Source organism: Scyliorhinus canicula, chromosome 1 (genome assembly GCF_902713615.1).
Source record: "Scyliorhinus canicula chromosome 1, sScyCan1.1, whole genome shotgun sequence".
Taxonomy (NCBI): Eukaryota; Metazoa; Chordata; class Chondrichthyes; order Carcharhiniformes; family Scyliorhinidae; genus Scyliorhinus; species Scyliorhinus canicula.
Genome location: NC_052146.1, coordinates 16,311,260 through 16,335,472, shown reverse-complemented (window position 1 = coordinate 16,335,472; position 24,213 = coordinate 16,311,260). Strand labels below are relative to the sequence as shown.

The 24,213-nt window shown below is 50.2% G+C and overlaps 1 pseudogene; it reads left to right on the top strand.

Moving 5' to 3' along the window:
* LOC119978272 overlaps window positions 1-23,092 on the top strand; it is a 137,984-nt pseudogene extending 114,892 nt beyond the window's left edge.
* Window positions 23,093-24,213: the final 1,121 nt, after the last annotated feature.

Genomic DNA, 24,213 nt, shown 5'->3' with positions numbered 1-24,213 from the left:
CAACAAAATGTCTCGTGGGTCGCACTCAGAACCCAGATGGGTCTCATGCCCCCCAACCCCCCTCAACCCGGGTCACAGGTTGCCCACTGGTCCAGAATACGAGGAATTGAACGGAAGATTGGTGATGATAATATTTACATTGTTTATCTAGAGTTTCCACCAGGGTTGTAGGGCCTCGCTGCATTTCCCAGATAATAATCTTTATTATTGTCACAAGTAGGCTTACATTGACACTGCAATGAAGTTACTGTGAAAATCCCCCAGCCGCCACACTCCGGCACCTGTTCGGGTACACAGAGGGCGAATTCAGAATGTCCAATTCACCTAACAAGCACGTCTCTCGGGACTTGAGGGAGGAAACCGGAGCGCCCGGAGGAAACCCACACAGACACGGGGAAAACGTACAGACTCCACACAGACAGTGACCCAAGCTGGGAATCGAACGTGGGTCCCTGGTGTTGTGAAGCAACAGTGCTAACCACTGTACTACCTTGCCGCCATTAAATAGTGGGCGGGATTTCCCACCCCCTCCCTACCCCCACTGGTTCCCCAGTGGCAGAGGGTGCAAACAACAGTAAACCCTGTTGACAATGTCAGGATACTCCTGTCCTGGTTGCTGGGGGGGGTGGGGGGGTGGGGGGGGGGGGGGGGGGGGTGGCGGGGTTGTCTCTGCCACCTCAAAAGACGTCACGGGGGGTGGGGTGAAGGAAATGGGGATGGGGCGGACCAAAACATCCCACCTCAATGATTATAACTAGAGACGGGTCCAGCCCAAGGGAGGATCCGCCTCTTTCAGAAGCACAGGGTTGGTGAGCAGCAGCAGACAGAGACAGCTCAGCATAGGCAGTTTACCTTAACTTCACTGGTCATACCTCTTGACTGTATTATACCTAGTCAAGCTCTGTAAACAGAACAAACCCATTGAATAAAGTATTTGGGTGCGATTCTCCGCCCCCCCCACGCCGGGTGGGAGAATAGCGGGAGGGCCTCCCGACATTTTTCATGCCCTCCCGCTATTCTCCCCCCCCACGCCCGACCCACGGCACGAATCGCCGCTCACCGTTTTTTACGGCGAGCGGCGATTCTCCGAGGCCGATGGGCCCGAGCGGCTGGGCCTTCACGCCCGTTTCAACATGGCAGCAAATACACCTGCTCGCTGCCGTCGTGAAACGGGCGCCAGATGCCCGTTTGGGGCATCTGGGGGCCCGATTGGCACGGCCGTACCACGGCCATGCCAACGGGGGCATAGGCCCGCGATCGGTGCCCACCGATCGCGGGCCGTGTGTCCGTAACGGGCGCACTCGTTTCCCTCCGCTGCCCCGCAAGATCAAGCCACCACGCCTTGCGGGGTGGCTGAGGGAAAAGACGGCAACTGCACATGCGCGGGTTGCCGTTGTCCAGCCTGTGCACGCGCGGCTGACGTCATCGGCCGCGTCAGCCGTCGTGACGCTTGACGTGCGGCCTTGACGACCGTCATCAAGGCTGCGCCACCGTGATGCACAGGGCCGCGCTCCTAGTCCCACCCGGGGGGGGGGGAGAATCAGCCCCGGAAGTGGGCGTGAAGGCTGCCGTGGGTCACGGCCTGTCCTACGGCAGCCTTTACGATTCTCCGCATTTGCGGAGAATCTCGCCCTTTATGTTAACTGGAAGTCTACAATCTTTATTCAGACTTAGAGAATAACATAGACTTGGTGGTACCATAACATTTAATCAGATCAGCTAATGCTAAATTAGCTTGAGGTGCAAATGCCAAAGTTTAGGCATGTTAGCAAACCATTACATCTGTTAATGAATTGCTATTGATGTGATTTTTTTTTCCCCCCACTCGCTAAGATCAGTCGAATTCTTTGTTGTAGGAAAACTGGCAGTGTCCAAAAAGCTGCAGAAGCTGACTTAAGTTGAAAACATGAAGGCATCAGCATTTTAAACAGAGGCTGCTCCGACAAGAAGAAAGTTATTTTGGCAGTCGGTGTGGTGGTGGTTCATTACGGCGGCACTTTCGGCATGAGCCGCAACTTCCACTGTTTTCTCTTCCATTTCTCACACCTTGTCCTCTCTTGAAGACATACCCTGGTGTTATGGCATTATCCATGGCCATTAGCCTGACACTGTGTGAGCTCTCACCCAACTTGCTGCCGTTCAACGGGAGCTGAGGTGATGATGCAGCTGTACAAAACCTTGGTAAGGCCACATTTGGAGTACTGTGTGCAGTTCTGGTCGCTTCATTTTAGGAAGGAAGTGGAAGCTTTGGAAAAGGTGCAAAGGAGATTTACCAGGATGTTGCCTGGAATGGAGAGTAGGTCTTCCGAGGAAAGGTTGAGGGTAGAATAGAATAGAACAGTACAGCACAGAACAGGCCCTTCGGCCCTCGATGTTGTGCCGAGCAATGATCACCCTACTCAAACCCACATATCCACCCTATACCCGTAACCCAACAACCCCCCCCCCCCCCCCTTAACCTTTTTAGGACACTAAGGGCAATTTAGCATGGCCAATCCACCTAACCCGCACATCTTTGGACTGTGGGAGGAAACCAGAGCACCCGGAGGAAACCCACGCACACACGGGGAGGACGTGCAGACTCCGCACAGACAGTGACCCAGCCGGGAATCGAACCTGGGACCCTGGAGCTGTGAAGCATTTATGCTAACCACCATGCTACCGTGCTGCCCAACTCACCAAGGTGAAGTGCTAGGCCTTTTCTCATTAGAATGGAGAAGGATGAGGGGAGACTTGATAGAGTTTATATGATGATCAGGGGAATAGATAGAGTAGACAGTCAGAGGCGTTTTCTTCGGGTAGAAAAAACCATTACAAGGGGACATAAATTTACGGTGAATGGTAGAAGATATAGAGGGATGTCAGTGGTAGGTTCTTTACCCAGAGAGTAGTGGGGGCATGGAATGCACTGCCTGTGGAAGTAGTTGAGTCGGAAACGTTAGGGACCTTCAAGCTGCTATTGGATAGGTACATGGATTAGGGTAGAATAATGGGGTGTAGGTTAATTTGTTCTTAATCTAGGACAAAAGTTCGACACAACATCGTGGGCAGGTTAGTGGTTAGTGGGAAAATACCTTGCATCCACTAAAGTCACACCTTGACAACTTTCCAGAGCTTTTCAATCCACACACCCCCATGCCCCCGTGCCCCACGCTGTTTCCCACCACATCCCTGCTTCACACCCTAGTTTTTTTAAAATTCATTTGTAATGGGATGTGGATGTCACTGGCTAGGCCAGCAATTGTTGCCCATCCCTAATTGCCCTTGAAAAGGTGGTGGTGAGCTGCCTTCTTGAACCACTGCAGTCCCTGTGGTGGAGGTAAGCCTTCTCCGCTATTAGGGAGGGAGTTCCAGGATTTTGACCCAACGACAATGAAGGAACGGCGATATATTTCCCAGTCAATGGCTTGGAAGGGAACCTCCAGGTGGTGGGGTTCCCATGTGTCTGCTGCCCTTGTCCTTCCAGATGGTAGTGGTCATGGGTTTGGAAGGTGCTGACTAAGGAGCCTTGGTGAGTTGCTGCAGTGCATCTTGTAGATGGTACAGCCGGCTGCTATTGTGTGTCGGTGGTCAGGGGTTGAATGCTTGTGGTAGGAGTGCCAATCGAGTGATCTGCGTTGTCCTGGATGGTGTTGAGCTTCTTGAGTGTTGTTGGGGCTGCACCCATCCAGGCAAGTGGAGAGTATGCCATCACACTCCTGCCTTGTGCCTTGTAGATGGTGGACAGGCAGTGGGGAGTCAGGAGGTGAGTTACTCACCACAGGGTCCCTAGCCATTGACCCGCTCTTGTAGCCACAGTATTTATATGGCTAGTCCAGTTCAGTTTCTGATCAATGGTAACCCCCAGGATGTTGGTTGAAGGGGATTCAACGATGGTAATTGCATTGAATATCAAGGGGCGGTGGTTAGATACTCTCTTGTAGGAGATGACACTTGTGTGGCACGAATGTAACTTGCCACTTGTCAGCCCAAGCCTGGATATTGTCCAGGTTTTGCTGCATTTGCACGTGGACTGCTTCATTATCTGAAGAGTTAATGATAGGTGCTACCTCTCCGCGTCTACTCATCAGCTCAGCGGGAATGTCAAATCCTTTGCTTCCTTGAACAATTCGTCCATTAACCTCTGTGCCCCCTTGTACATCAACTGATCTCCTCAGCATTTGTATTTCATAGAATTCCTACAGTGCAGAAGGAGGCCATTCCGCCCATCGAGTCTGCACCGATCTTCTGAAAGAGCACCATACCTTCCCCCCCCCCCCCCCCCCCCGCAATATCCCCGTAGCCCTACCTAAGCTGCATATCTTTGAACACTAAAGGGGCAAATTTTGCATGAACAATCCACCTAACCTGCACATCTTTGGACTGTGGGAGGAAACTGGAGCACCCGGAGGAAACCCACACACACACGGGGAGAAGGTGCGAACTGCAGACAGTTTCTCATTTTGATTAATTAATTACTGACCCTGATCTCTTCTTGCTCAGATTTGTTGATTGCTGTTTCTTAATAGCCACCTTTCAGATTATTCCAGCAAATGTCAGTGGAGCACCCTTCACGGCAACATTTATATAGCGCCTATACCAAAGTAAAACATTCCAAGTTTCCTTTCGAGAGCATTAGTTAACAAAATTTGACAGTCAGTCTCATGGAGAGACATTAGGACAAGTGACCCACAGTTTGGTCAAAGATTGGGTTTTCGGGAGTCTCACAAAGGGAACCGAGAGAGTAGGGAGGTGGAGAGGCTTAGGGAGGAAATTCCTGAGCCAGGCAGCTAAAGGCACGTCCACCAAAAGTGGGAGGAATAAAAATGGGGGATGCACCGCTCCCCCATAATTGGAGGAATGCAGGGATCGAGGGAGGTTGTAGGGCTGGAGGAGGTTACAGTGACGGGGGAGAATAAGGCCACGGAGAGATTTGAAACAAGGGTGAGAATTTGAAGATCAATGTGCCACTGATCCAATGTAGGTCATTGAGCAGTCAAGGATGACCAGGGGCCTGGGGCGGGATTCTGTGATCCAGAGGACAAGTGTTGACGCCGTTGGAAACGTCGTCGCTCCAGCTGCCGATCCCGGCGCGAACTGGGCGCCGCGGGATCCGCGCATGCGCAGTGGCACCGGCACCGACGCCCGCATGCGCAGTGACTTCCTTCAACGTGTCGGCCCCGACTCAACATGGTGCAGGACTACAGGTTGCCGGCTCGGAAGAGAGGAGGCCACCAGGCGGAGAGGCCAGCCCGCCAATCGGTGGGCCCCGATCACGGGCCAGGCCACATCGGAAGCCCCCCCCCACTGGGTCGGAATCCCCCTCCGCCCCCCCACAGGCCGGCCCCCCCGACTCTTCAACACCGAGTTCCCGCTGGCTGAGAGCTGGTATGGACGGCGGCGGCGGGACTTGCCGTTTTTACGACGTCCGCTCGGCCCATCCCGGGCCGAGAATCGGCGGGCCGGCCGCGTAGAGCGGCCCCCAACCGCGCCGCGATTCTCCGCTCTGGGATTCTCCGGCCTAGCCCCGGGCTGAGAGAATACCGCCCCAGGTGCGAGTAAGCTTATGCCGAGTAGGAGGTGGGAGGTCTGCAATCATCAAACCAGAGATAAAAAAACCCAACATGGGCAAGGATTTCCGCAGCAGACAAATTGAGGTGGGGAAGAGATGTGTGGGCATCTCTGGTAAGGCCAGCATTTGTTACTTGGGCCTAATTCTCACAACTGAGTGGCTTATTTGGCCATTTCACAGGGCATTGCTGTCGACGTGATTCACATAATAGACCAGACTGGGTAATAATGACAGAACTTCTCAAAAGATCATTAGTGAACAATATAATGACAACTGATTCCGTGCGCCATGCACGGTAGCATGGTGGTTAGCATAAATGCTTCACAGCTCCAGGGTCCCAGGTTCGATTCCCGGCTGGGTCACTGTCTGTGCGGAGTCTGCACGTCCTCCCCGTGTGTGCGTGGGTTTCCTCCGGGTGCTCTGGTTTCCTCCCACAGTCCAAAGATGTGCAGGTTAGGTGGATTGGCCATGCTGAATTGCCCGTAGTGTCCTAAAAAGTAAGGTTAAGGGGGGGGTTGTTGGGTTACGGGTATAGGGTGGATACGTGGGTTTGAGTAGGGTGATCATGGCTCATCGAGGGCCGAAGGGCCTGTTCTGTGCTGTACTGTTCTATGTTCTATGATGATAGTTTTATGCTCAGTATTACTGAGGCTAACTTTCAATTCCAGATGCATTAATTAATTGCATTTAAATTCCACCATGCATTGTCCGGCACTGTATAATAATAATCTTTATTATTGTCACAAGTAGGCTTACATTAACACTGCAATGATGTTACTGTGAAAATCTCCTAGTTGCCATATTCCAGCGCCTGTTTGGGTACACTAAGGGATAATTCAGAATGTCCAATTTATAGAATTTACAGTCCAGAAGGAGGCCATTCAGCCCATCGAGTCCGCACCGGCCCTTACAAAGAGCACCCGACTGAAGCCCACCAAGCTACCCTATCCCCGTAACCCAGTAACTCCCACTTAACATTTTTTGGACACTAAGGGCAATTTAGCACGGCCAATCCACCTAACCCGCACATCTTTGGACTGTGGGAGGAAACCAGAGCACGCGGAGGAAACCCACGCAGACACGGGGAAAATGTGTAGACTCCGCGCAGACAGTGACCCAAACTGGGAATCGAACCTTGGACCCTGGTGCTGTGAAGCAACAGTGCTAACCACTGTGCTACCGGGCCGCCCACCGTAAGCAATCTCACCCAATTGGCTGGCGGGAAGGTGGTGGGTTCGGCACCCCTCATGTTTTATGTAGAATCCCTGCACGGCAGTCGGAGGCCATTCGGCCCATCAGGTCTGCGCCGACCCTCCAAAGGAGCACCTCACCTAGCCCCTATCCCCATAATCAAGTAACCCCACCGAACCTTTGGACACTAAGGGGCAATTGATCATGGTCAATCCACCTAACCCGCACATCTTTGGACTAAGGGAGGAAACCAGAGCACCCGGAGGGAACCCACGGGGAAAACTTCCAAACTACATACGGTCAGCCACCCAAGGCTGGAATTGAACCCGGGTCACTGGCACTGTGAGGCAGCAGTGCGAACCACATGTGATGTACACCCACCTCTCTGCCAGAAACACGTCCGTTGGCAGGCTGTAAAATCCAGCCTTACAACTTTATCATTGAGAGACAAGAAGATTAGCGACTGACTCAAGCTGGCATTGTGTGACTGCACCCTTGCCTAAATATACATTATGCAATCCTTTTGAAATGTTCAGTTTCTGAAAGCTTACGTAGATTTGTGCAAATCCCATCCGGCATTTGAAAATTAATGAAACGCGTCTCCAAAAGTTAAGTTTAAGTTTGACAAAAAAGTTGCGTCAATTATTCAAAGCTGTAATTTCATGAAAATCCGGACTGATAAGGATGATGATTGCTTTTAACCAATAGCCAGAGAGCCCCATAAATTGACAGTAAAATTATAATTCCAATATTCCGAGCATTGAGGAAAGGCAATTAAGTTTTGAGATAGATCTGATTCCGTAAGCGTGAACTGATGAGCAGCATTAATTAAACAGGATTGTGACAATGACCAGATAATCTTTTTTTTAGTGATGGCTGGTTAAGTAATAAACATTCATTCCCTCTACCACCAGTGCCCCATGGCTGCCGTGTCTCCTGTCTACAAGATGCACGGCAGAAATTGCCAAAGGCTTCTCCAAAAGCAGCTTTCAAATCTGTCACCTCCACAAGATTCACATCGGAACAACACCCCCTCCAGGTTCCCCTCCAAGTCACACACCATCCTAACCTGGAACTACATCATTGTTGCTTCAATGTGGCTGCCTCAGAACCCTGGAGCAAGCTCTCTGTGTGCATCATGAGGGCACATTATAGGGCAGCATGGTGGCGCAGTGGAAAGCACTGGGACTACGCCGCTGAGGACCCAGGTTCGAATCCAGGCCCTGGGTGACTGTCCGTGTGGAGTTTGCACATTGTTTGCGTGGGTTTCACCCCCACAATCCAAAGATGTGCAAGTTAGGTGGATTGGCCACGCTAAATTCATAGAATTTACAGTGCAGAAGGAGGCCATTCGGCCCATCGAGTCTGCACCGGCTCTTGGACTTGGACCCAACACTAAGGGCAATTTTGGACACTAAGGGCAATTTATCATGGCCAATCCACCTAACCTGCACATCTTTGGACTGTGGGAGGAAACCGGAGCACCCGGAGGAAACCCACACACACACGGGGAGAACGTGCAGACTCCGCACAGACAGTAACCCAAGCCGGAATCGAACCTGGGACCCTGGAGCTGTGAAGCCATTGTGCTATCCACAATGGAACCGTGCTGCCCAGGGGCTGGTTTAGCTCACTGGGCTAAATCGCTGGCTTTTAAAGCAGACCAGGCAGGCCAGCAACACGGTTCGATTCCTGTACCAGCCTCCCCGGACAGGCATCAGAATGTGGCAACCAGGGGCTTTTCACAGTAACTTCATTTGAAGACTACTTGAAATGAAAATTCGCTTATTGTCACGAGTAGGCTTCAATTAAGTTACTGTGAAAAGCCCCTAGTCGCCACATTCCGGCGCCTGTCCGGGAAGGTTGGTACAGGAATCGAACCGTGCTGCTGGCCTGCTTTAAAAGCCAGCAATTTAGCCCAGTGAGCTAAACCAGCCCCAGAATGAAGTTACTGTGAAAAGTCCCTAGTCGCCACATTCCGGCGCCTGTTCGGGGAGGCTGGTTCGGGAATTGAGCCGTGCTGCTGGCCTGCGTTGGTCTGCTTTAAAAGCCAGCGATTTAACCGTGTGCTAAGCCAGCCTTGTGACAATAGGCGATTTTCATTTCATTTCATTTCATTTTCAGGAGGGCAGACATGGGTTGAATCTTTTCCCTGAAACTCTGAAGGTCCAACAGTGCCGCGGAGTTTCCTCAATCCTACACAGGGCTGTCGGCTTAAATTACACGTTCATGTCTCAGCAGTGAGACTCCAACGCAACATCTTCTGACTCAAAGGTCAAAGTGCGACCAACAAAGCCAACGCTGATTGGGCACTGTCCTTGAATACCTCTGAAAGGCCAGTCAGTTGCCAATCATGCCACAATACAGAGATGGCTCAGGTACCGGAGTACAAATAGTACTACTGACAGAAGGTGAAGTGCTTAGTAGTCAATAGTAGTGCCATCTGCGCCCTGACCATTATGGCAATTCCTTGTCTGGGAATCTCCAGGTGCTGGGCGCCAAGGTGTTAAATCGCTTCTTGATTTGACTAAAGAGCTTGTTCTTCCATTTCATTCCTGTGGTATGAGCTGCCCTCTGGTCAATTATTCAGGATTTACGAAAAACAGTATTTGCAGCGACATTCTCCAAGCTCAGCTCGTGGTCTCGGATGAGTGGTTTTCTGTGTAAGACTGAAAGATTGAGACTAATTTGAAGTTTAATAAGAGAGCTGTTATCCGTGACATATCTTTTGTAGCCAAGCACACTAAAAGGTCACCAGTCCTGTCCTTGTTGTGACTGCGTATCTTTGTTTAACAGATTTGCAATGATTTGCAAAGGAAGGCAGCATTATGTTCTTGAGGATATAGATGGAACAAGACAGGAGAGTGTGCTGAATATTACATCTGAAGGCAAAAGAGACTTGTATTTATATGGTGCATTTCAGAACCTCAGGACATCCTTGACATTGAATGAAACACGTTTGAAGTGCACTTGCTATTGTAATGGAGGAAACAATTTATTCACTGCAAGGCCCCATGAGCAGTCCTGTGACAATGATGGTGTAACCTGTTTTAGTGATGTTGGACTGAATGGATATCCAAAGTAAAACATAAAATCCAAACATTTCCTGTCATACATATGAACATACGTACATCTTGGTCAGGAGCAAGAGTAGGCCACTCGTCCCCTCCAACCTGCTCCACCATTCATTAAGATCATGGCTGATACGACCGTAACCCCCCGCTTAACCCCGATAACCTCCCCCCCCCTTGCTGCATTCTATCTTGCTTTGCCTTAAAAACATTCTAAGACACCGGCTGAAATTTTCCAGCCCCCTCCCAGCCCCGCCCCACGTGGCGAGTTTCCCGTGGAGGAGGTCGCTCACCATTTCTGTAGGCCTGTCCTGGCGAAATCAACGGTGTTTAAGGGCAGCATAGTAGCACAAGTGGGTAGCATTGTGGCTTCACAGCGCCAGGGTCCCAGGATCGCTTCCCCGCTAGGTCACAGTCTGCACGCTCTCCCCGTGTCTGCGTGGGTTTCCTCCGGGTGCTCCAGTTTCCTCCCACTGTCCAAAAGTGGGAGGTTAGGTGGATTGACCATGATAAATTGCCCTTAGTGACCAAAAAAAAGGTTAGGCGGGGTTATTGGGTTACGGGGATAGGGTGGAGGTGAGGGCTTAAGTGGGTCGGTGCAGACTCGATGGGCCGACTTGACTCTTTCTGCACTGTATGTTCTATTTACTCTATGTACTATGTTTTGCCAAGCTCGGCCGCCAGTGGCTGTGGCACTGGTCGACTCAAGCAAGTTCCCACCGGTGGGAAGGGCCCCTTCTGCTTCCATTGCTTTTTTGAGGAAAGGACTTCCAAAGACTCACTGCCCCCGAAGAAAAAACAATTCTTCTCATCCCTCTCTTAAAGGGACAACCCCTTATTTTTAAACAGGGACCCCTACTTCTGGAATGACAAAAGTAGTGGTGGTGTTGGCTGAGGAATAAATATTGGCCAGGCCTTTGGATCTCCTCTGAAAGAGTGTCCTGGAATACATTAGGCTCACTCACCTCATCTAAAAGATGGAAGTTCTGACTGAGGGAGCACTGCACTGGAGTGCCGGCCTAGGTTTTGTGAAATGTTTCAAGGTTTATTTTAATCGCGGGAAGTGGAAGGTAGATGTCCATGCAGCTTTGAGACCAGCCACCAGGAGGGGCAAGTGAGTGAACGTTTGCTGTGTTTTCAACAGGAGACCTGCCCCATTCACACAATGCACTAAATGAAGCCAAGGGTGGGGATTGTCCGCATGCCATTCGTGGGATGGTAGCGGGATTTTATCTTCCCTCCACTTGTCAATGGGATTTCCCATTGCAACCACCCAACACCACCAGGAAACCCGCATTGCCGGCGGGAAAAGTGAATTCCAATGACCGGAGAATTCTGGCCCATGGGCGAAATTCTCTGACCCCCCGCAGGGTCGGAGAATCACCCGGGGCCGGCGAAAATCCCACCCCCGCCGTGGCTGAAATTCTCCACCACCCGGGAATTGGCGGGGGCGGAAATCAGGCCCCGCCGATTGCCGTGCCTGCCGCGCCGATCGGCAAGCTCCCTGCGGCGATTTTCCGGCCTGCGATGGGCCGAAGTCCCGCCGCTGAGAGGCCTCACCCGCTGCCATGGTTTCAACCACCTCTGGTGGCGGCGGGATTGGCGGCGCGAGCGGGCCACCGGGGTCCTGGGGGCGCGGGGCGATCGGACCCCGGGGGGTGCCCCCATGGTGGCCAGGCCCACGATCGGGGCCCACCGATCGGCGGGCGGGCCAGTGCTGTGGGGGCACTCTTTTTCTTCCGCCGCCGCCACGGCCTCCACCATGGCGGAGGCGGAAGAGAATCCCCCAACGGCATGCGTCGGTGGTGATGTCAGCGGCAGCTGACGCACCGGCTCATGCGTGAACCGGCGAAGGCCTTTCGGCCAGCCCCGACGCCGGCTGACGTGTGTCAAAGGCCGCTGGCGCCGGTTTTGGCGCCAGTCGGCGTGGCGCCAACCACTCTGGTTCGGACCTAGCCCCCAAAGGTGCGGAGAATTCCGCACCTTTGGGGAGGTCCGACGCCGGAGTGGTCGGCGCCACTTGGCTACGCCGGCCCCCGCCCCGCCGGGTAGGGGAGAATCCCGGCCCATATCTTTACAGATGAGTGGGTTGAAGGTTCAATCTGCTTCAACAGAATTCACTTCCAACCTTTCCCGTGGCCTAGGGCGGCAGAAGGAGCTGGCAATATACTTTCTGCCCTTGACAACTTTGGCCAAACAGCTTGGCCCCTAAGATTACACGGTTGTTTAATCACACATTGATGCAGCACAGAAAGAGGCCATACGGCCCATTGAGCCTGTGCTAGCCCTTTGCAGGAGCTCTCCACTTCATCTAATTCTCCTGTCCTTTCACGATAGCCCGGCAAAGATTTCCCCTTCAGGTATTTATCCAACTCCCTTGAGAAAGTGATTATTGAATCTGCTTCCGTGACCTTACAGGCCGTGCGATCCAGTACAACATTGCTGCGAAAACACATTTCTCCTCATTAGCCCAGAATCAATTTCTTAAAACTGCATCCTTTTTGTACCCATCTACCTGCTAAACCCGTCATCATTTTCAATACCTTGATTAAATCTCCTCAGCCCCGAGGGGAACCATTCTACTCTCTCATTTCTCCACAAGACTGAGGCCCTTCATCCCAGGACGCATTCCAATAAATCACTTCTTCAACATCGCCAAGGGCCTGATATTCTTCTTAAATTCTGATGATTAAGAATTGGACACAAAGCTCCAGCTGAGGTCTAACCTACGGGCAGCACGGTAGCACAGTGGTTAGCACTGTTGCTTCACAGCATCAGGAACCCGGGTTTGATTCCCGGCTTGGGTCACTGTCTGTGCGGAGTCTGCACGTTCTCCCCGTGTCTGCGTGGGTTTCCTCTGGGTGCTCCGGTTTCCTCCCACATGTCCTGAAAGACGTGCTGTTAGGTCATTTGGACATTCTGAATTCTCCCTCCGTGTACCCGAACAGGCGCAGGAATATGGCGACTAGGGGCTTTTCACAGTAACTTCATAGCAGTGTTCATGTAAGCCTACTTGTGACAATAAAGAGCATTATAACCAGTGTCTTATAAGAGTCTAGCATAACTTCCTTGGGCCAGATTGTCCGTTCCTGAGGTGTTGACACCTGGGTAGGATTAGTGGAATTCTACGACATCAAAACTGGTGCCGTACCTGGACTGATTCACCGACCGTTAAGGGGCTGGCACTGATGCCACGTGGAACACGATAGATTCCAATGAGAAATGGATTCGCCAGGAGCGGGATTAGTACTCAATAGGCTGACAAGCTGCAGCCGCATATTAGCGCTGTACTCCCCACACACACTCATCCTAGCCAACAATATAGCGCTAGCTGTGCTGGAGTGTGCCCATTCCATTGGGGTCGGCTGGGGCCAGAGGGTACCTAATGGGGATGGATTGGGGGGACGCCCATATGACCCATGACCCTAAGTTAACAGTGTGCTGTGCGTAGCAACGTGCATAGCTGCATGGCTGCCGTGCCGGCTGTGACAATGGTGTTCCGTGCCCGTCCACTCTGACCCCACTGCCCACTTCCTAGCCATTCCCCGGTACTCCCCCCAGCCCCGGCGAGCGGCACAACTCTCAGCAAACTATGGCGATGTTGGACACTTTCCGTACCCCCTCTCTCTCCCTCAGCAGACACGGCGCCTGTTTCACGCTTTTTAAAAGCACAAGTGAACATCTCCATCGGGAGTTGCCCCCTCGGTGAAGGCGGAGAATCGGGGAGGCCCTGGACAATACTGGGTCAGGCCTGCGAATGATATGCCAATGCCGCTTACTGTATGTGTAGAGTGGCGCATTGACGCTGCTGTTGTGGCGACAGCGAGTTCCGATTTGGTGTAAAACTGGTGTCCACCACGATTTTGGCATCAAAATCGATTCTCCGTCTAATCGCGTTTCTGGCGTCGGCCTACGGAGAATCCCGCCGCTTGTTTTTGTACTTGAATTCCTTGCCTTGGAATTTTTTTGCTTTTTGAATTCTAATGTGTCGATCCGAAATTTCTCTTCACGATTTTACAGAAAATGTAAACGGGTCAATGACGGTGGGATGAAGTTTCACATGAACGCATGAGTATCCTCCTGTGCAATTGAGGTGATAAAAGTTTCCTTTCCCATCTCAGACCCCATGAATTGTCTGTGCCACAACACACTCTGATCGAGTTGGTTGGGTTGGATCAGGAACAAGTATTGATTGAGTTCTGATTAAATCTGTAAATTTCCCCTTCAGACTTTCACGGTTGAAGTTTCAACTTTGATTCAGTGTGAATATCTCACCTCTGAGTTGCAAAGCCGTGGATTTACGTCCCACTCCAGGTTCCTGAGCATCAAATCTGAGCAGACATTCCAGTGCGAAGGGAGTGCTGCACTGCCGGAGGTGCCCTGTGAGATTCAGACCAGATAAACTAAGGCCCCATCTGCCTCTCAGCCGGATGTTTAAATCTCATTTGTTCATGCGATGTGAGGCCAGCATTTATTGCCCATCCCTAATTGTCCTTGACAGGGTGGTGGTGAGCTACTTCCTTGAAACACTGATATCCATCTGGTGTAGGTACACCCACCGTGCTGTTAGGGAGAGAGTTTAGAAGGATGAGAGGGGATCTGGTCAAGATGTCTAAAGTACTAAATGGAATTGATAAAATAAATGTAGACCAAATATTCCCCCGTGTAGGAAAATCTTGAACTAGAGGTCACGGATATAGGTTGAGAGGCGGTAGATTTAGAACTGAGATGAGGAAGAACTACTTCTCGCAGAGGGTGATGAATTTGTGGAACTCACTGCCCCATACTGCGGTGGAATCTGAGCCATTAAATGGTTTCAAGAAGGAGATAGATATATTTAAAGGGTTAATGGGCAACGGGTGGGGAGGTGGCTTTGAGACCAGGAAGAGATCAGCCATGATCTGACTGAATGGTAGAGCAGGCTCAAAGGGCTGAATTGCTTACTTCTGCTCCTAGTTTCTATGTTCAGGGATTTTGACCCAGCGACAGTGCAGGAACGGATGGTATATTTCCAAATCATATGGGCAGGAAGGTGGCACAGTGCTAAACACTGCTGCCACATGGCGCCAAGGACCCAGGTCCAATCCTGGCCCTGGGTAACTGTCCGTATGGAGTTTGCACATTCACCCTCTGCATGGGTCTCACCCTCACAACCCAAATATGTACAGGGTAGGTGAATTGGCCCCGCTAAATTGCCCCTTAATTGGAAAAAAAATGAATTGGGCACTCTAAATTTTTTAATGAAAAAAAAAGAAATAAAATATAAAACATTTCCAAATCAGAACGGAGTGTGACTTGGAGGGGGATTTGCAGACAGAGGTGCTCCCTTGCATTTACTGTCCTTGTCCTTCTATGTGGTAGATGTCTCAGGTTTGGAAGATGCTGTTGAAGGAACCTGGGTGAATTTTGGTAGTACATCTTGTAGGACACTGTAGTGGCATACCGCTTCCACGGTGTGTCGGTGGTGGAGGGATTTACTACAATGCATCTTGTAGATGGTGCACACTGCTACCATTGTGTGTCAGTGGTGGAGGGAGTTACTGCAATGCATCTTGTAGATGGTGCACACTGCTGCCACTGTGTGTCGGTGGTGGAGGGAGTTACTGCAATGCATCTTGTAGATGGTGCACACTGCTTCCACTGTGTGTCGGTGGTGGAGGGAGTTACTGCAATGCATCTTGTAGATGGTGCACACTGCTGCCACTGTGTGTCGGTGGTGGAGGGAGTTACGGCAGTGCACCTTGTGGATGGTACACACTGCTTCCACTGTGTACCGGTTGTGGAGGGAGTTACTGCAGTGCATCTTGTAGATGGTGCACACTGCTTCCACTGTGTGTCGGTGGTGGAGGGAGTTACTGCAATGCATCTTGTAGATGGTGCACACTGCTTCCACTGTGTGTCGGTGGTGGAGGGAGTTACTGCAGTGCATCTTGTAGATGGTGCACACTGCTTCCACTGTGTGTCGGTGGTGGAGGGAGTTACTGCAGTGCATCTTGTAGATGGTGCACACTGCTTCCACTGTGTGTCGGTGGTGGAGGGAGTTACTGCAGTGCATCTTGTAGATGGTGCACACTGCTTCCACTGTGTGTCGGTGGTGGAGGGAGTTACTGCAGTGCATCTTGTAGATGGTGCACACTGCTTCCACTGTGTGTCGGTGGAATTGCTTGACAATTCGGTAGAATGCAATTCGTCTTCAGTAATGTGCCAGAAAGATGTCTAAAGGTTCCAGGAGAGTGCACTCCACTGCTGTCTCAATTGGCAAGTGTGCAGACCTGCACCAAAAAATAACTTCAGTTATGTTTTTTTATTCGTTCAAGGGATGTGAGCATTAGTGGCAGGTTGGGTGTTTATTGTCCATCCTGATTCCAGGATGTGGTCTGTGGTGTGCCACCTTCCCAACTCTCGGCAGTCCATCTGGCCGCAGTGCAGTTTGATACAACTGAATGGTTTGCTTGACCATTTGTGGACCGTTAAGAGTCAATCACATTGCTGCGAGCCTCTATCAGCCAGGGCAGGTCATTAAGGACACACATTTTCTTCCCCGAAGGACTTGAATGAACCAAATGGGTTTTTATGACAATTCAGTCGTTTCATAGTTACTATTACTGAGACTAGCTTTTTATTCCATATTTATCAACTAATTGAATTCAAATTCCACCAGCTGCCACACTGGGATTTGAACTCATGGCCAGGATTGTACAGAATTACCGCGGCTCGCATGCCCTTACCGCCCCCCCCCCCCCCCGCCCCAGCCCGTGAATGCAGCAGGCCATTTAAATTCCCGTTCAGATTCGTGGAAATATAATAGCCCGCCAGGCAGGAGGGGCTATAAAATCCTGGCCCATGTCTCCAGGCCATGACCTCAGGCCTCTGGATCATCAGCCTCTGAACGCTATCGATTTGCTACCATTTCCCTTTTGATCGAGAAAGACACAGTGCCGCTGTCAATGGGAACTCCCCTTGAAGCCCCCCCCCCCCCCCCCCACGCCATCAGGAAACAGGTGGGAGGGGGTGCGCTGCTGGAGGATCCAGAGAATCCCACCGCCAGCCAACGGCGGAGAATTCCAGTCACTATGAGATGCTCCAGGGTGACGTTACTGAAAAAAATGGCTTCTAATATAAAGATCATGTGACACAATGGGCGGTGGCCCGTCAGAAGCTCCAGTTTGAGTCCCAACCCAGGACTTGGTGGCCAAGGAATGGCCACCCCGAACCTCCCCAACAGGCGTACCCCTCCCAGTATTGGTCCCAGCACTGCTTGCTGGCAGGTTCCGGTCACTGCCCCCCCGGCACTGCTCCTGGCAGTGCCACGGGGAAGGATCGGGCCTTAACGCAGCCGACAGGTTGAGTATCAACCTGCAAAATCCTGCCGGTATGCCAGCGGCTTGAGATAAGAGCGAGAGAGATACCTGGTCAGCCACATTTGATGCGGAATTAGCAGCACGGTAACATGGTGGTTAGCACTGTTGCTTCACAGCTCCAGGGTCCCAGGTTCGGTTCCCGGCTTGGGTCACTGTCTGTGCAGAGTCTGCACATCCTCCCCGTGTCTGCGTGGGTTTCCTCCGGGTGCTCCGGTTTCCTCCCACAGTCCAAAGATGTGCAGGTTAAGTGGATTGGCCATGATAAATTTCCCTTAGTGTCCAAAATTGCCCTTAGTGTTGGGTGGGGTTACTGGGTTATGGGGATAGGGTAGGGGTGTGGGCTTGGGTAGGGTGCTCTTTCAAAAGAGCCGGTGCAGACGATGGGCCGAATGGCCTCCTTGTGCACTGTAAATTCTATGATCTATGGTGTCCCTCAAGCTATAAGTCTCTGGTGACAACCTAGCGACCTGGGAATGGACAGAAGCCTGCCGTGTGAACCCATAGGTGTGAGGAGAGAGACAACAACAATATGAAGAAGGTGACATTTATGAAATGCCGGTCAGGTATCGGCTGAAGTATACTAAACTTAATAATGCGCGCAGCACTTTAGGAAGGCTTTAGAGATTTATTTGAATGATGGGGATTGGGGTAATGGGGATAGCCAGGACTCGGGAATCAGTTCGGCAAAGACCCCTGGGGAAGTGAGGGGTATTCTCCTTCGGGCAGTGAATCTTTAGAGGAGATTTGATAGAGGTGTTTAAAATTACGAATGGTTTTGATAGAGTAAATAAAGACAATTTTTTTCCAGTGGCAGGGGATTCCTGTCAACATAAATTTAAGGTGATTGGCAAACAAACCAATGGTGACTTGATATAATTTTGTTTTAACATATAATGTTGATACAGTCTGGAACACACGGCTTGATGGTAGAGATTCATTGGTCACATTCAGCAGAGGATTAGATAAACACATTTCCAGGATTATAGGAGTGGGATTGATTGGGTGGCTATATGGTACAGAAGAACTTGGAGCAGGAGTTGGAAATTCAGCCTCAGGAGCCTGCTCTGCCATTCAATACGATCACAGAATCAGCAAAGGCAGAATGAGGTGGATGACCTCCTTCTGTGCTGTAAAAGCTCCAGACACACGCAGAGCGCTGCCAGCTCTGCAACATTTGCCATCCCACTGATGTGTGAGGCGGGTTGGTTTGACGTTGACTGCAACTGGATGCAGGGAAGCGAGAAACAAACGTCTAACACCGGAGATGATCCTACACGGTTTTATTTAAACTATGAAATGAAATGAAAATCGCTTATTGTCACGAGTAGGCTTCAAATGAAGTTACTGTGAAAAGTCCCTAGTCGCCACATTCCGGCGCCTGTTCGGGGAGGCTGGTACGGGAACGGCTGTACATGTTCAGCTGTGGGTTGACACCCTACTAATCCTACTGACGATCTCTTACTGGTTCGACCAGACCTACTAGCTACCACATGACAATAATGTCCACTGACTTGTGCACTCTGACTGTCTCAGTGTGTCTGGGTCCCGAAAAGAGCGGGAGTCTTAATGCCCTGTGGGCTTTATAGTGGTGGTGTCTTGTTTGGTGATTGGTTGTTCTGTGTTGTGTGTTCATTGGTCATCCTATGTGTCAATCACTGCCTGTCTGCATCTCATTATATAAATGAGTGGATATTATGACACACCCCAGGTGAAGTGGCCACTGCTGAGGCAGGTTGGAGACCTTGAGAGAGAGAGAGAGCTCAAAATGGTAGTGCCCTCAAAAGTGTAAAATTAAATTGTTAAGTCAAAGGTTGGCAGGCTCCTTGGCGCGGTGAGGAAATCCATTAAGTTTGATAGTTGAGACCGTAGGGGACTGTATTTCCTGGCCACAGCCTCCTCCGTGAAGGATGGACTTCAATGACTTCCTCCATTGTCACACGCTTACTGCCCTCTGGTGGCCTCCACATGCAGTGGGGTGGCAGTTCCACCAGTGGCGAAACGCAACTGAACCCTCTGAATCAACCCTAATTCATAAAATACCGCAGGTTAAGAGAGTTTAACAATACATCTTGGTATCGATTCCGGCCTCGTCTGTGGGGAGTTTGTACGTTCCCTCCGTGTCCATCTGGGTTTCCTCCGTGTGCTCAGGTTTCCTTCCACAGTCCAAAGATATGCAGGTTAGGTGGATTGGCCATACCAAATTGTTCCTTAGTGTCCAAAAGATTAGTTGGGTTCACGGGGATAGGGTGGGGGAGGGGGCCTGGGCGAGGCGCCCCTTTGGAGGGTCAAGTGCAAACTCGATGGGCCGAATGGGCACCAGAACAAAGAACAAGGAACAAAGAAAAGTACAGCACAAGAACAGGCCCTTCGACCATGCTGCCCGTCTAAACTAAAATCTTCTAAACTTCCTGGGTCCGTATCCCTCTATTCCCATCCTATTCATGTATTTGTCAAGATGCCCCTTAAACGCCACTGTGGGATTCTATGAATATTTTACGAAACCCCAGAAATTATTGTGACGATACGTATAAACGAAATGTTAAACTGAGGCCCCCGTCAACTCAGTGGGGCGGGCAGTCGATCCTGGTTCTTGCTCATCCCTGGGGAATTTCCCTATGGCGGACTTGATTCAGATAGCCACCCCGATGGAGCACCGTCACTTCTTCCCAGCACCACCGCTTGGGGGACCCAGAAAAACTCAGCCCAGTGCTCCTGTGAAGCAGCTCGCGATGCTGTGCAGGGTTAGATTTAGTGTATCATTGCCAGTTGCTGCTATTGTCAGTGCCGACAGAGCTGACCTTATGCCCGCTGGGGCGAAGGCGGTTAAGAGGAGATAGGCTGCGTGATCCGTGTTGTTAAATTGCTGAAAGGAATAGGTGCTAGTGAACTGGAACTGAAGGCAGAACTGGAGGACACGGGTATTAAAGTTACAAAGTGAAATGTGAGATTGGAAAGCAAACACAATATCCCCATCGTAATTGAGAGCTTTGCAACCTGGAGTGATGGAAGTTGCCCTTCTCTGAACCCTCTCCGACATGCCAAACACACTCTCCATTGTATGTTTTCAGTTACAGGGAGAGAGAGAAAACACTGAGTGAGTGGGATCATATTGAGTCAAGATAGAACACTGTGTAAAAAGTTTCAATTACCTGTTCAACGTAGTCTATTTAACTGGGCTGTTGAAATCTTTATATATATATATGTGTGTGTGGTGAGTTACTTTTTACACAGTGTTCTATCTTGACTCGATATGATCCCACAAACTCAGTGTTCTTTCTCTCTCTCTCAGTTTGGGTCCTGTATCTAAGGAAGGACGTGCTGGCCTTGGAAAGGATTGACAAGAATGATCCCCTGGAACAAAGAGCTTGCCATATGAGGAGCGGTTGCGGACTCTGGGTCTGTGCTCGTTGGAGTTTAGAAGGATGAGGGAGGACCTCATTGAAACTTACAGGATACTGCGAGGCCGAGATAGAGTGATTTGGGGGGAGGATGTTCCCAGTAGTAGGAAAAACTAGAACCTGAGGACACAGCCTCAGACTGAAGGGACTTTCCTTTAAAACAGAGATGAGGAGGAATTTCTTCAGCCAGAGGGTGGCGAATCTGTGGAACTCTTTGCCGCAGTAGGCTGTGGAGGCCATTTCATTGGGTGTCTTTAAGGCAGAGATAGATAGGTTCTTGATCAATAAGGGGATCAGGGATGATGGGGAGAAGGCAGGAGAATGGGGATGAGAAAAATATCAGCCATGTTTAAATGGCGGAGCAGACGTGATGGGCCGAATGGCCCAATCCTGTTCCTATGTCTTATGGTCTTATGGTCTTATTGTGCCCTGGAATCTTTTACATCCATTTGAGCATGAGGCAGGTAGGCTCAGTTTAACATCGCAATGGAACTTCATTAACCTGATGACGGGGCAGCACGGTAACATGGTGGTTAGCATAAATACTTCACAGCTCCAGGGTCCCAGGTTCGGTTCCCGGCTGGGTCACTGTCTGTGCGGAGTCTGCACGTCCTCCCCGTGTGTGCGTGGGTTTCCTCCAGGTGCTCCGGTTTCCTCCCACAGTCCAAAGATGTGCGGGTTAGGTGGATTGGCCATGCTAAATTGCCCGTAGTGTCCTTAAAAGTAAGGTTTGGGGGGGGGCGGGGGTTGTTGGGTTACGGGTATAGCGTGGGTTTGAGTAGGGTGATCATTGTTCGGCACAACATCGAGGGCCGAAGGGCCTGTTCTGTGCTGTACTGTTCTATGTTCTATGTTTGCTACCTGGGTTCACGTGGATAGATTGAAGACTTGGGAAGGGATTGACGGTGCAGGTCTACGTGTAAACAAACTGGAGTCAATCAACTTTCACTGACATGATCGTAAAATCACAAAACAAAGATTGAAGACAAAAGCCATTCAAACGAGGAAATCGCAAGTCCAAAGCCCGGCTTTGTTACGACCAGACTTCAGGGACATAATGAAGCTGCAGGTAAAGCCATTTAACTACGGTTAAACGGTTTATCCACAAATGCTTTTCGCAACTCGATTTCCAGAATTTCAAATACACATGGCATTGTGTGAGGATTGACGCTGCGGCAATTCTTATATCTCTGTGGCACAGGAGCTGGCTGAAGAAAGGAACTGTGGGTGTGGACAGTGCTGGCCTTAACCCTGAGCCTGCCCTCTCTAAAAAGGGAATAAAGCACTTAATCTTCAAATGAATACCTATGTTTTGCTTCATTACATTTCAGTAATCATCTCAGCCAGCATGTCAAAGGTCGGAAAGTGTCCTCCTTCCGTCCTAGGTTTCTGCAACTTCAAATTCCCTGCACTTTATTAACCCTTTAATACTGCAGTTCCCGAAAAAACAGGTGTCGGCATGTGGCGACTAGGGTCTTTTCACAGTAACTTCATTGTGACAATAAGCCATTTTCATTTCATTTTCAAAATGGTTAGCACTATTGCCTCACGACTCCGAGGATCCGGGTTCGATCCCGGCTCTGGGTCACTGTCCGTGTGGAGTTTGCACATTCTCCCCGCGTCTGCGTGGGTCTCACCCCTACAACCCAAAGATGTGCAGGCTAGGTGGATTAGCCACACTGAATTGTCCCTTAATTGGAAAAAATGAATTGGGTACTCTAAATTTTTTTTTAAATCAAAAATTCTAACTGTGTGTCTGGTGGTCTCTCTCTCTCTCGTTCTCCCTCATCCCCACCCCAAGCTCCAGCTGTTATCTCCTTTCCAACTCCTGGCTCCAGTCAGAGATCCAGCCTCTCAATGAACTCCTGGCACAGTCTTGCTTCTGGCTTCTGTGTGTGGCAGACCCAGCACCAGCTGAAGTCTGTTCCCTGACTCGACGGTACAATGATGGCTGACTGCATTTATACCCCATGAGGGAACTGTGCTCTTCACACTGAACCTCAAAGCCTGCACCCTCCATTCACAAACCCTTTGACCATGGTAAATGGATACTGTGATCCATTTGTTAATGTGTCCCCGTCCTCGGGCTCGTGCAGGAAACCCCCCTGATCCGGGGCAGTAAGCAGTACAAAGGCCGAGGAATGCATAAATGCAGGCCGTGTCATGGATGTTAACACGTCACTTCAGGAAGTGCTTAAAACTGCATCCATCCATGATGGCTTGTGTTGTGGTCTCCGGGAAGCTGTCCAGGTGCTGGACAAGCGTCACTTGTGTAACCTGGCAGGCAATTGTGATGAGGCACAGCATGTTAAGAGGCCATGCAGAGTATCGGATCAACCTGGTTAAGGTTGATGACAACAAAAAAAACCTGGTGAATGGGTGGGCCTGTGCAAAATAGACCGAGAAGGATAATCTCGCAAGGTTGTAGGCTGCACTTATGTTGTTGTCAAGGATTATGGCAAAGTCTCACAAGCCAAGGATGTCATTGACAACTATTTCAATGGAAAATGTGTTTCATAATTAAAAACAAAAACTAAACTAGTTAATGTGTCCCTGATTTAAATAGAGTAACACTGCACATGCGTTATGGTATGTTTATTTAGATATAAAAATCGCAATGATTCATTGTGCAATGGTAAGAGAAAAAGCAAAAACTTACATTTACATAGCGCCCTACACAACCTCATAAAAAACTTCACAGTCAGTGAAATATTAATGATTAATGAGTACACTGTGCCCTTCCATAAGACCATAAACCATAGGAGCAGAATTAGGCCATTCGGCCCATTGATTCTGCTCCGCTATTCAATCATGGCTGATATCATAGAATTTACAGTGCAGAAGGAGGCCATTCGGCCCATCGAGTCTGCACTGGCTCTTGGAAAGAGCACCCCACCCAAGGTCAACACCTCCCCCTGTTGCTCGGTGTGCTTTTACTTAATTGCTCTGTTTTAATAACCTTTGCTCTAGAGTCACCAGGTATCTTTCTGATACCACCATGAGGTTTAAAGCCAAGTGCTGATCAATAACTCGATACACCAGTTAGTAAGTTTCAAATCAAAACACATTTATTATACACACAGTCAATCACTATTCATGCATAAAACTCTACTTACTAGGCTATCACTACAACTAAAGGCCTGTTTTAGCTTTCAAATGGCCCACCAGGTCAGAGGAACAATGGCCTTTGTCCGGGTCTAATCTGCTGGCTTCAAGCTGGTATGGAATAGTAGTTAGGAGCGCCTATCTCGTAGCGTGCGTTGACTGGAGACTTACTTAGTTGGTGCAGCTGCTAGGCAGGTCTCTCCTTGTTGAGAGTCACGGTCATGAGTTCCTTAGAGCTGCTAAGAGAACCTGCCAAGAAGATCGAACTGTCCTTGGGGACTCTACTTTATAGTCCCCAGGGGTTTCGTGCTCTTTTGGGCGGACCCCGGACCTGGTCCCAATTGATTGGACCAAGTCCCAATCGTTTCAATCGATTTCTCCAATACTGGAGCTGTTCCCTGATCGCTGGGCGGTTCCTATGTGTCCGTTGGCCTTCCTTTGTCCTGGCTCCCGCTGGCATCGGGGAGTCTGTCTTGGTCCCGATTGCTTCAATGTTTCTAATTGTTCCTGGGGATTGCTCATTAATATGTAGATGG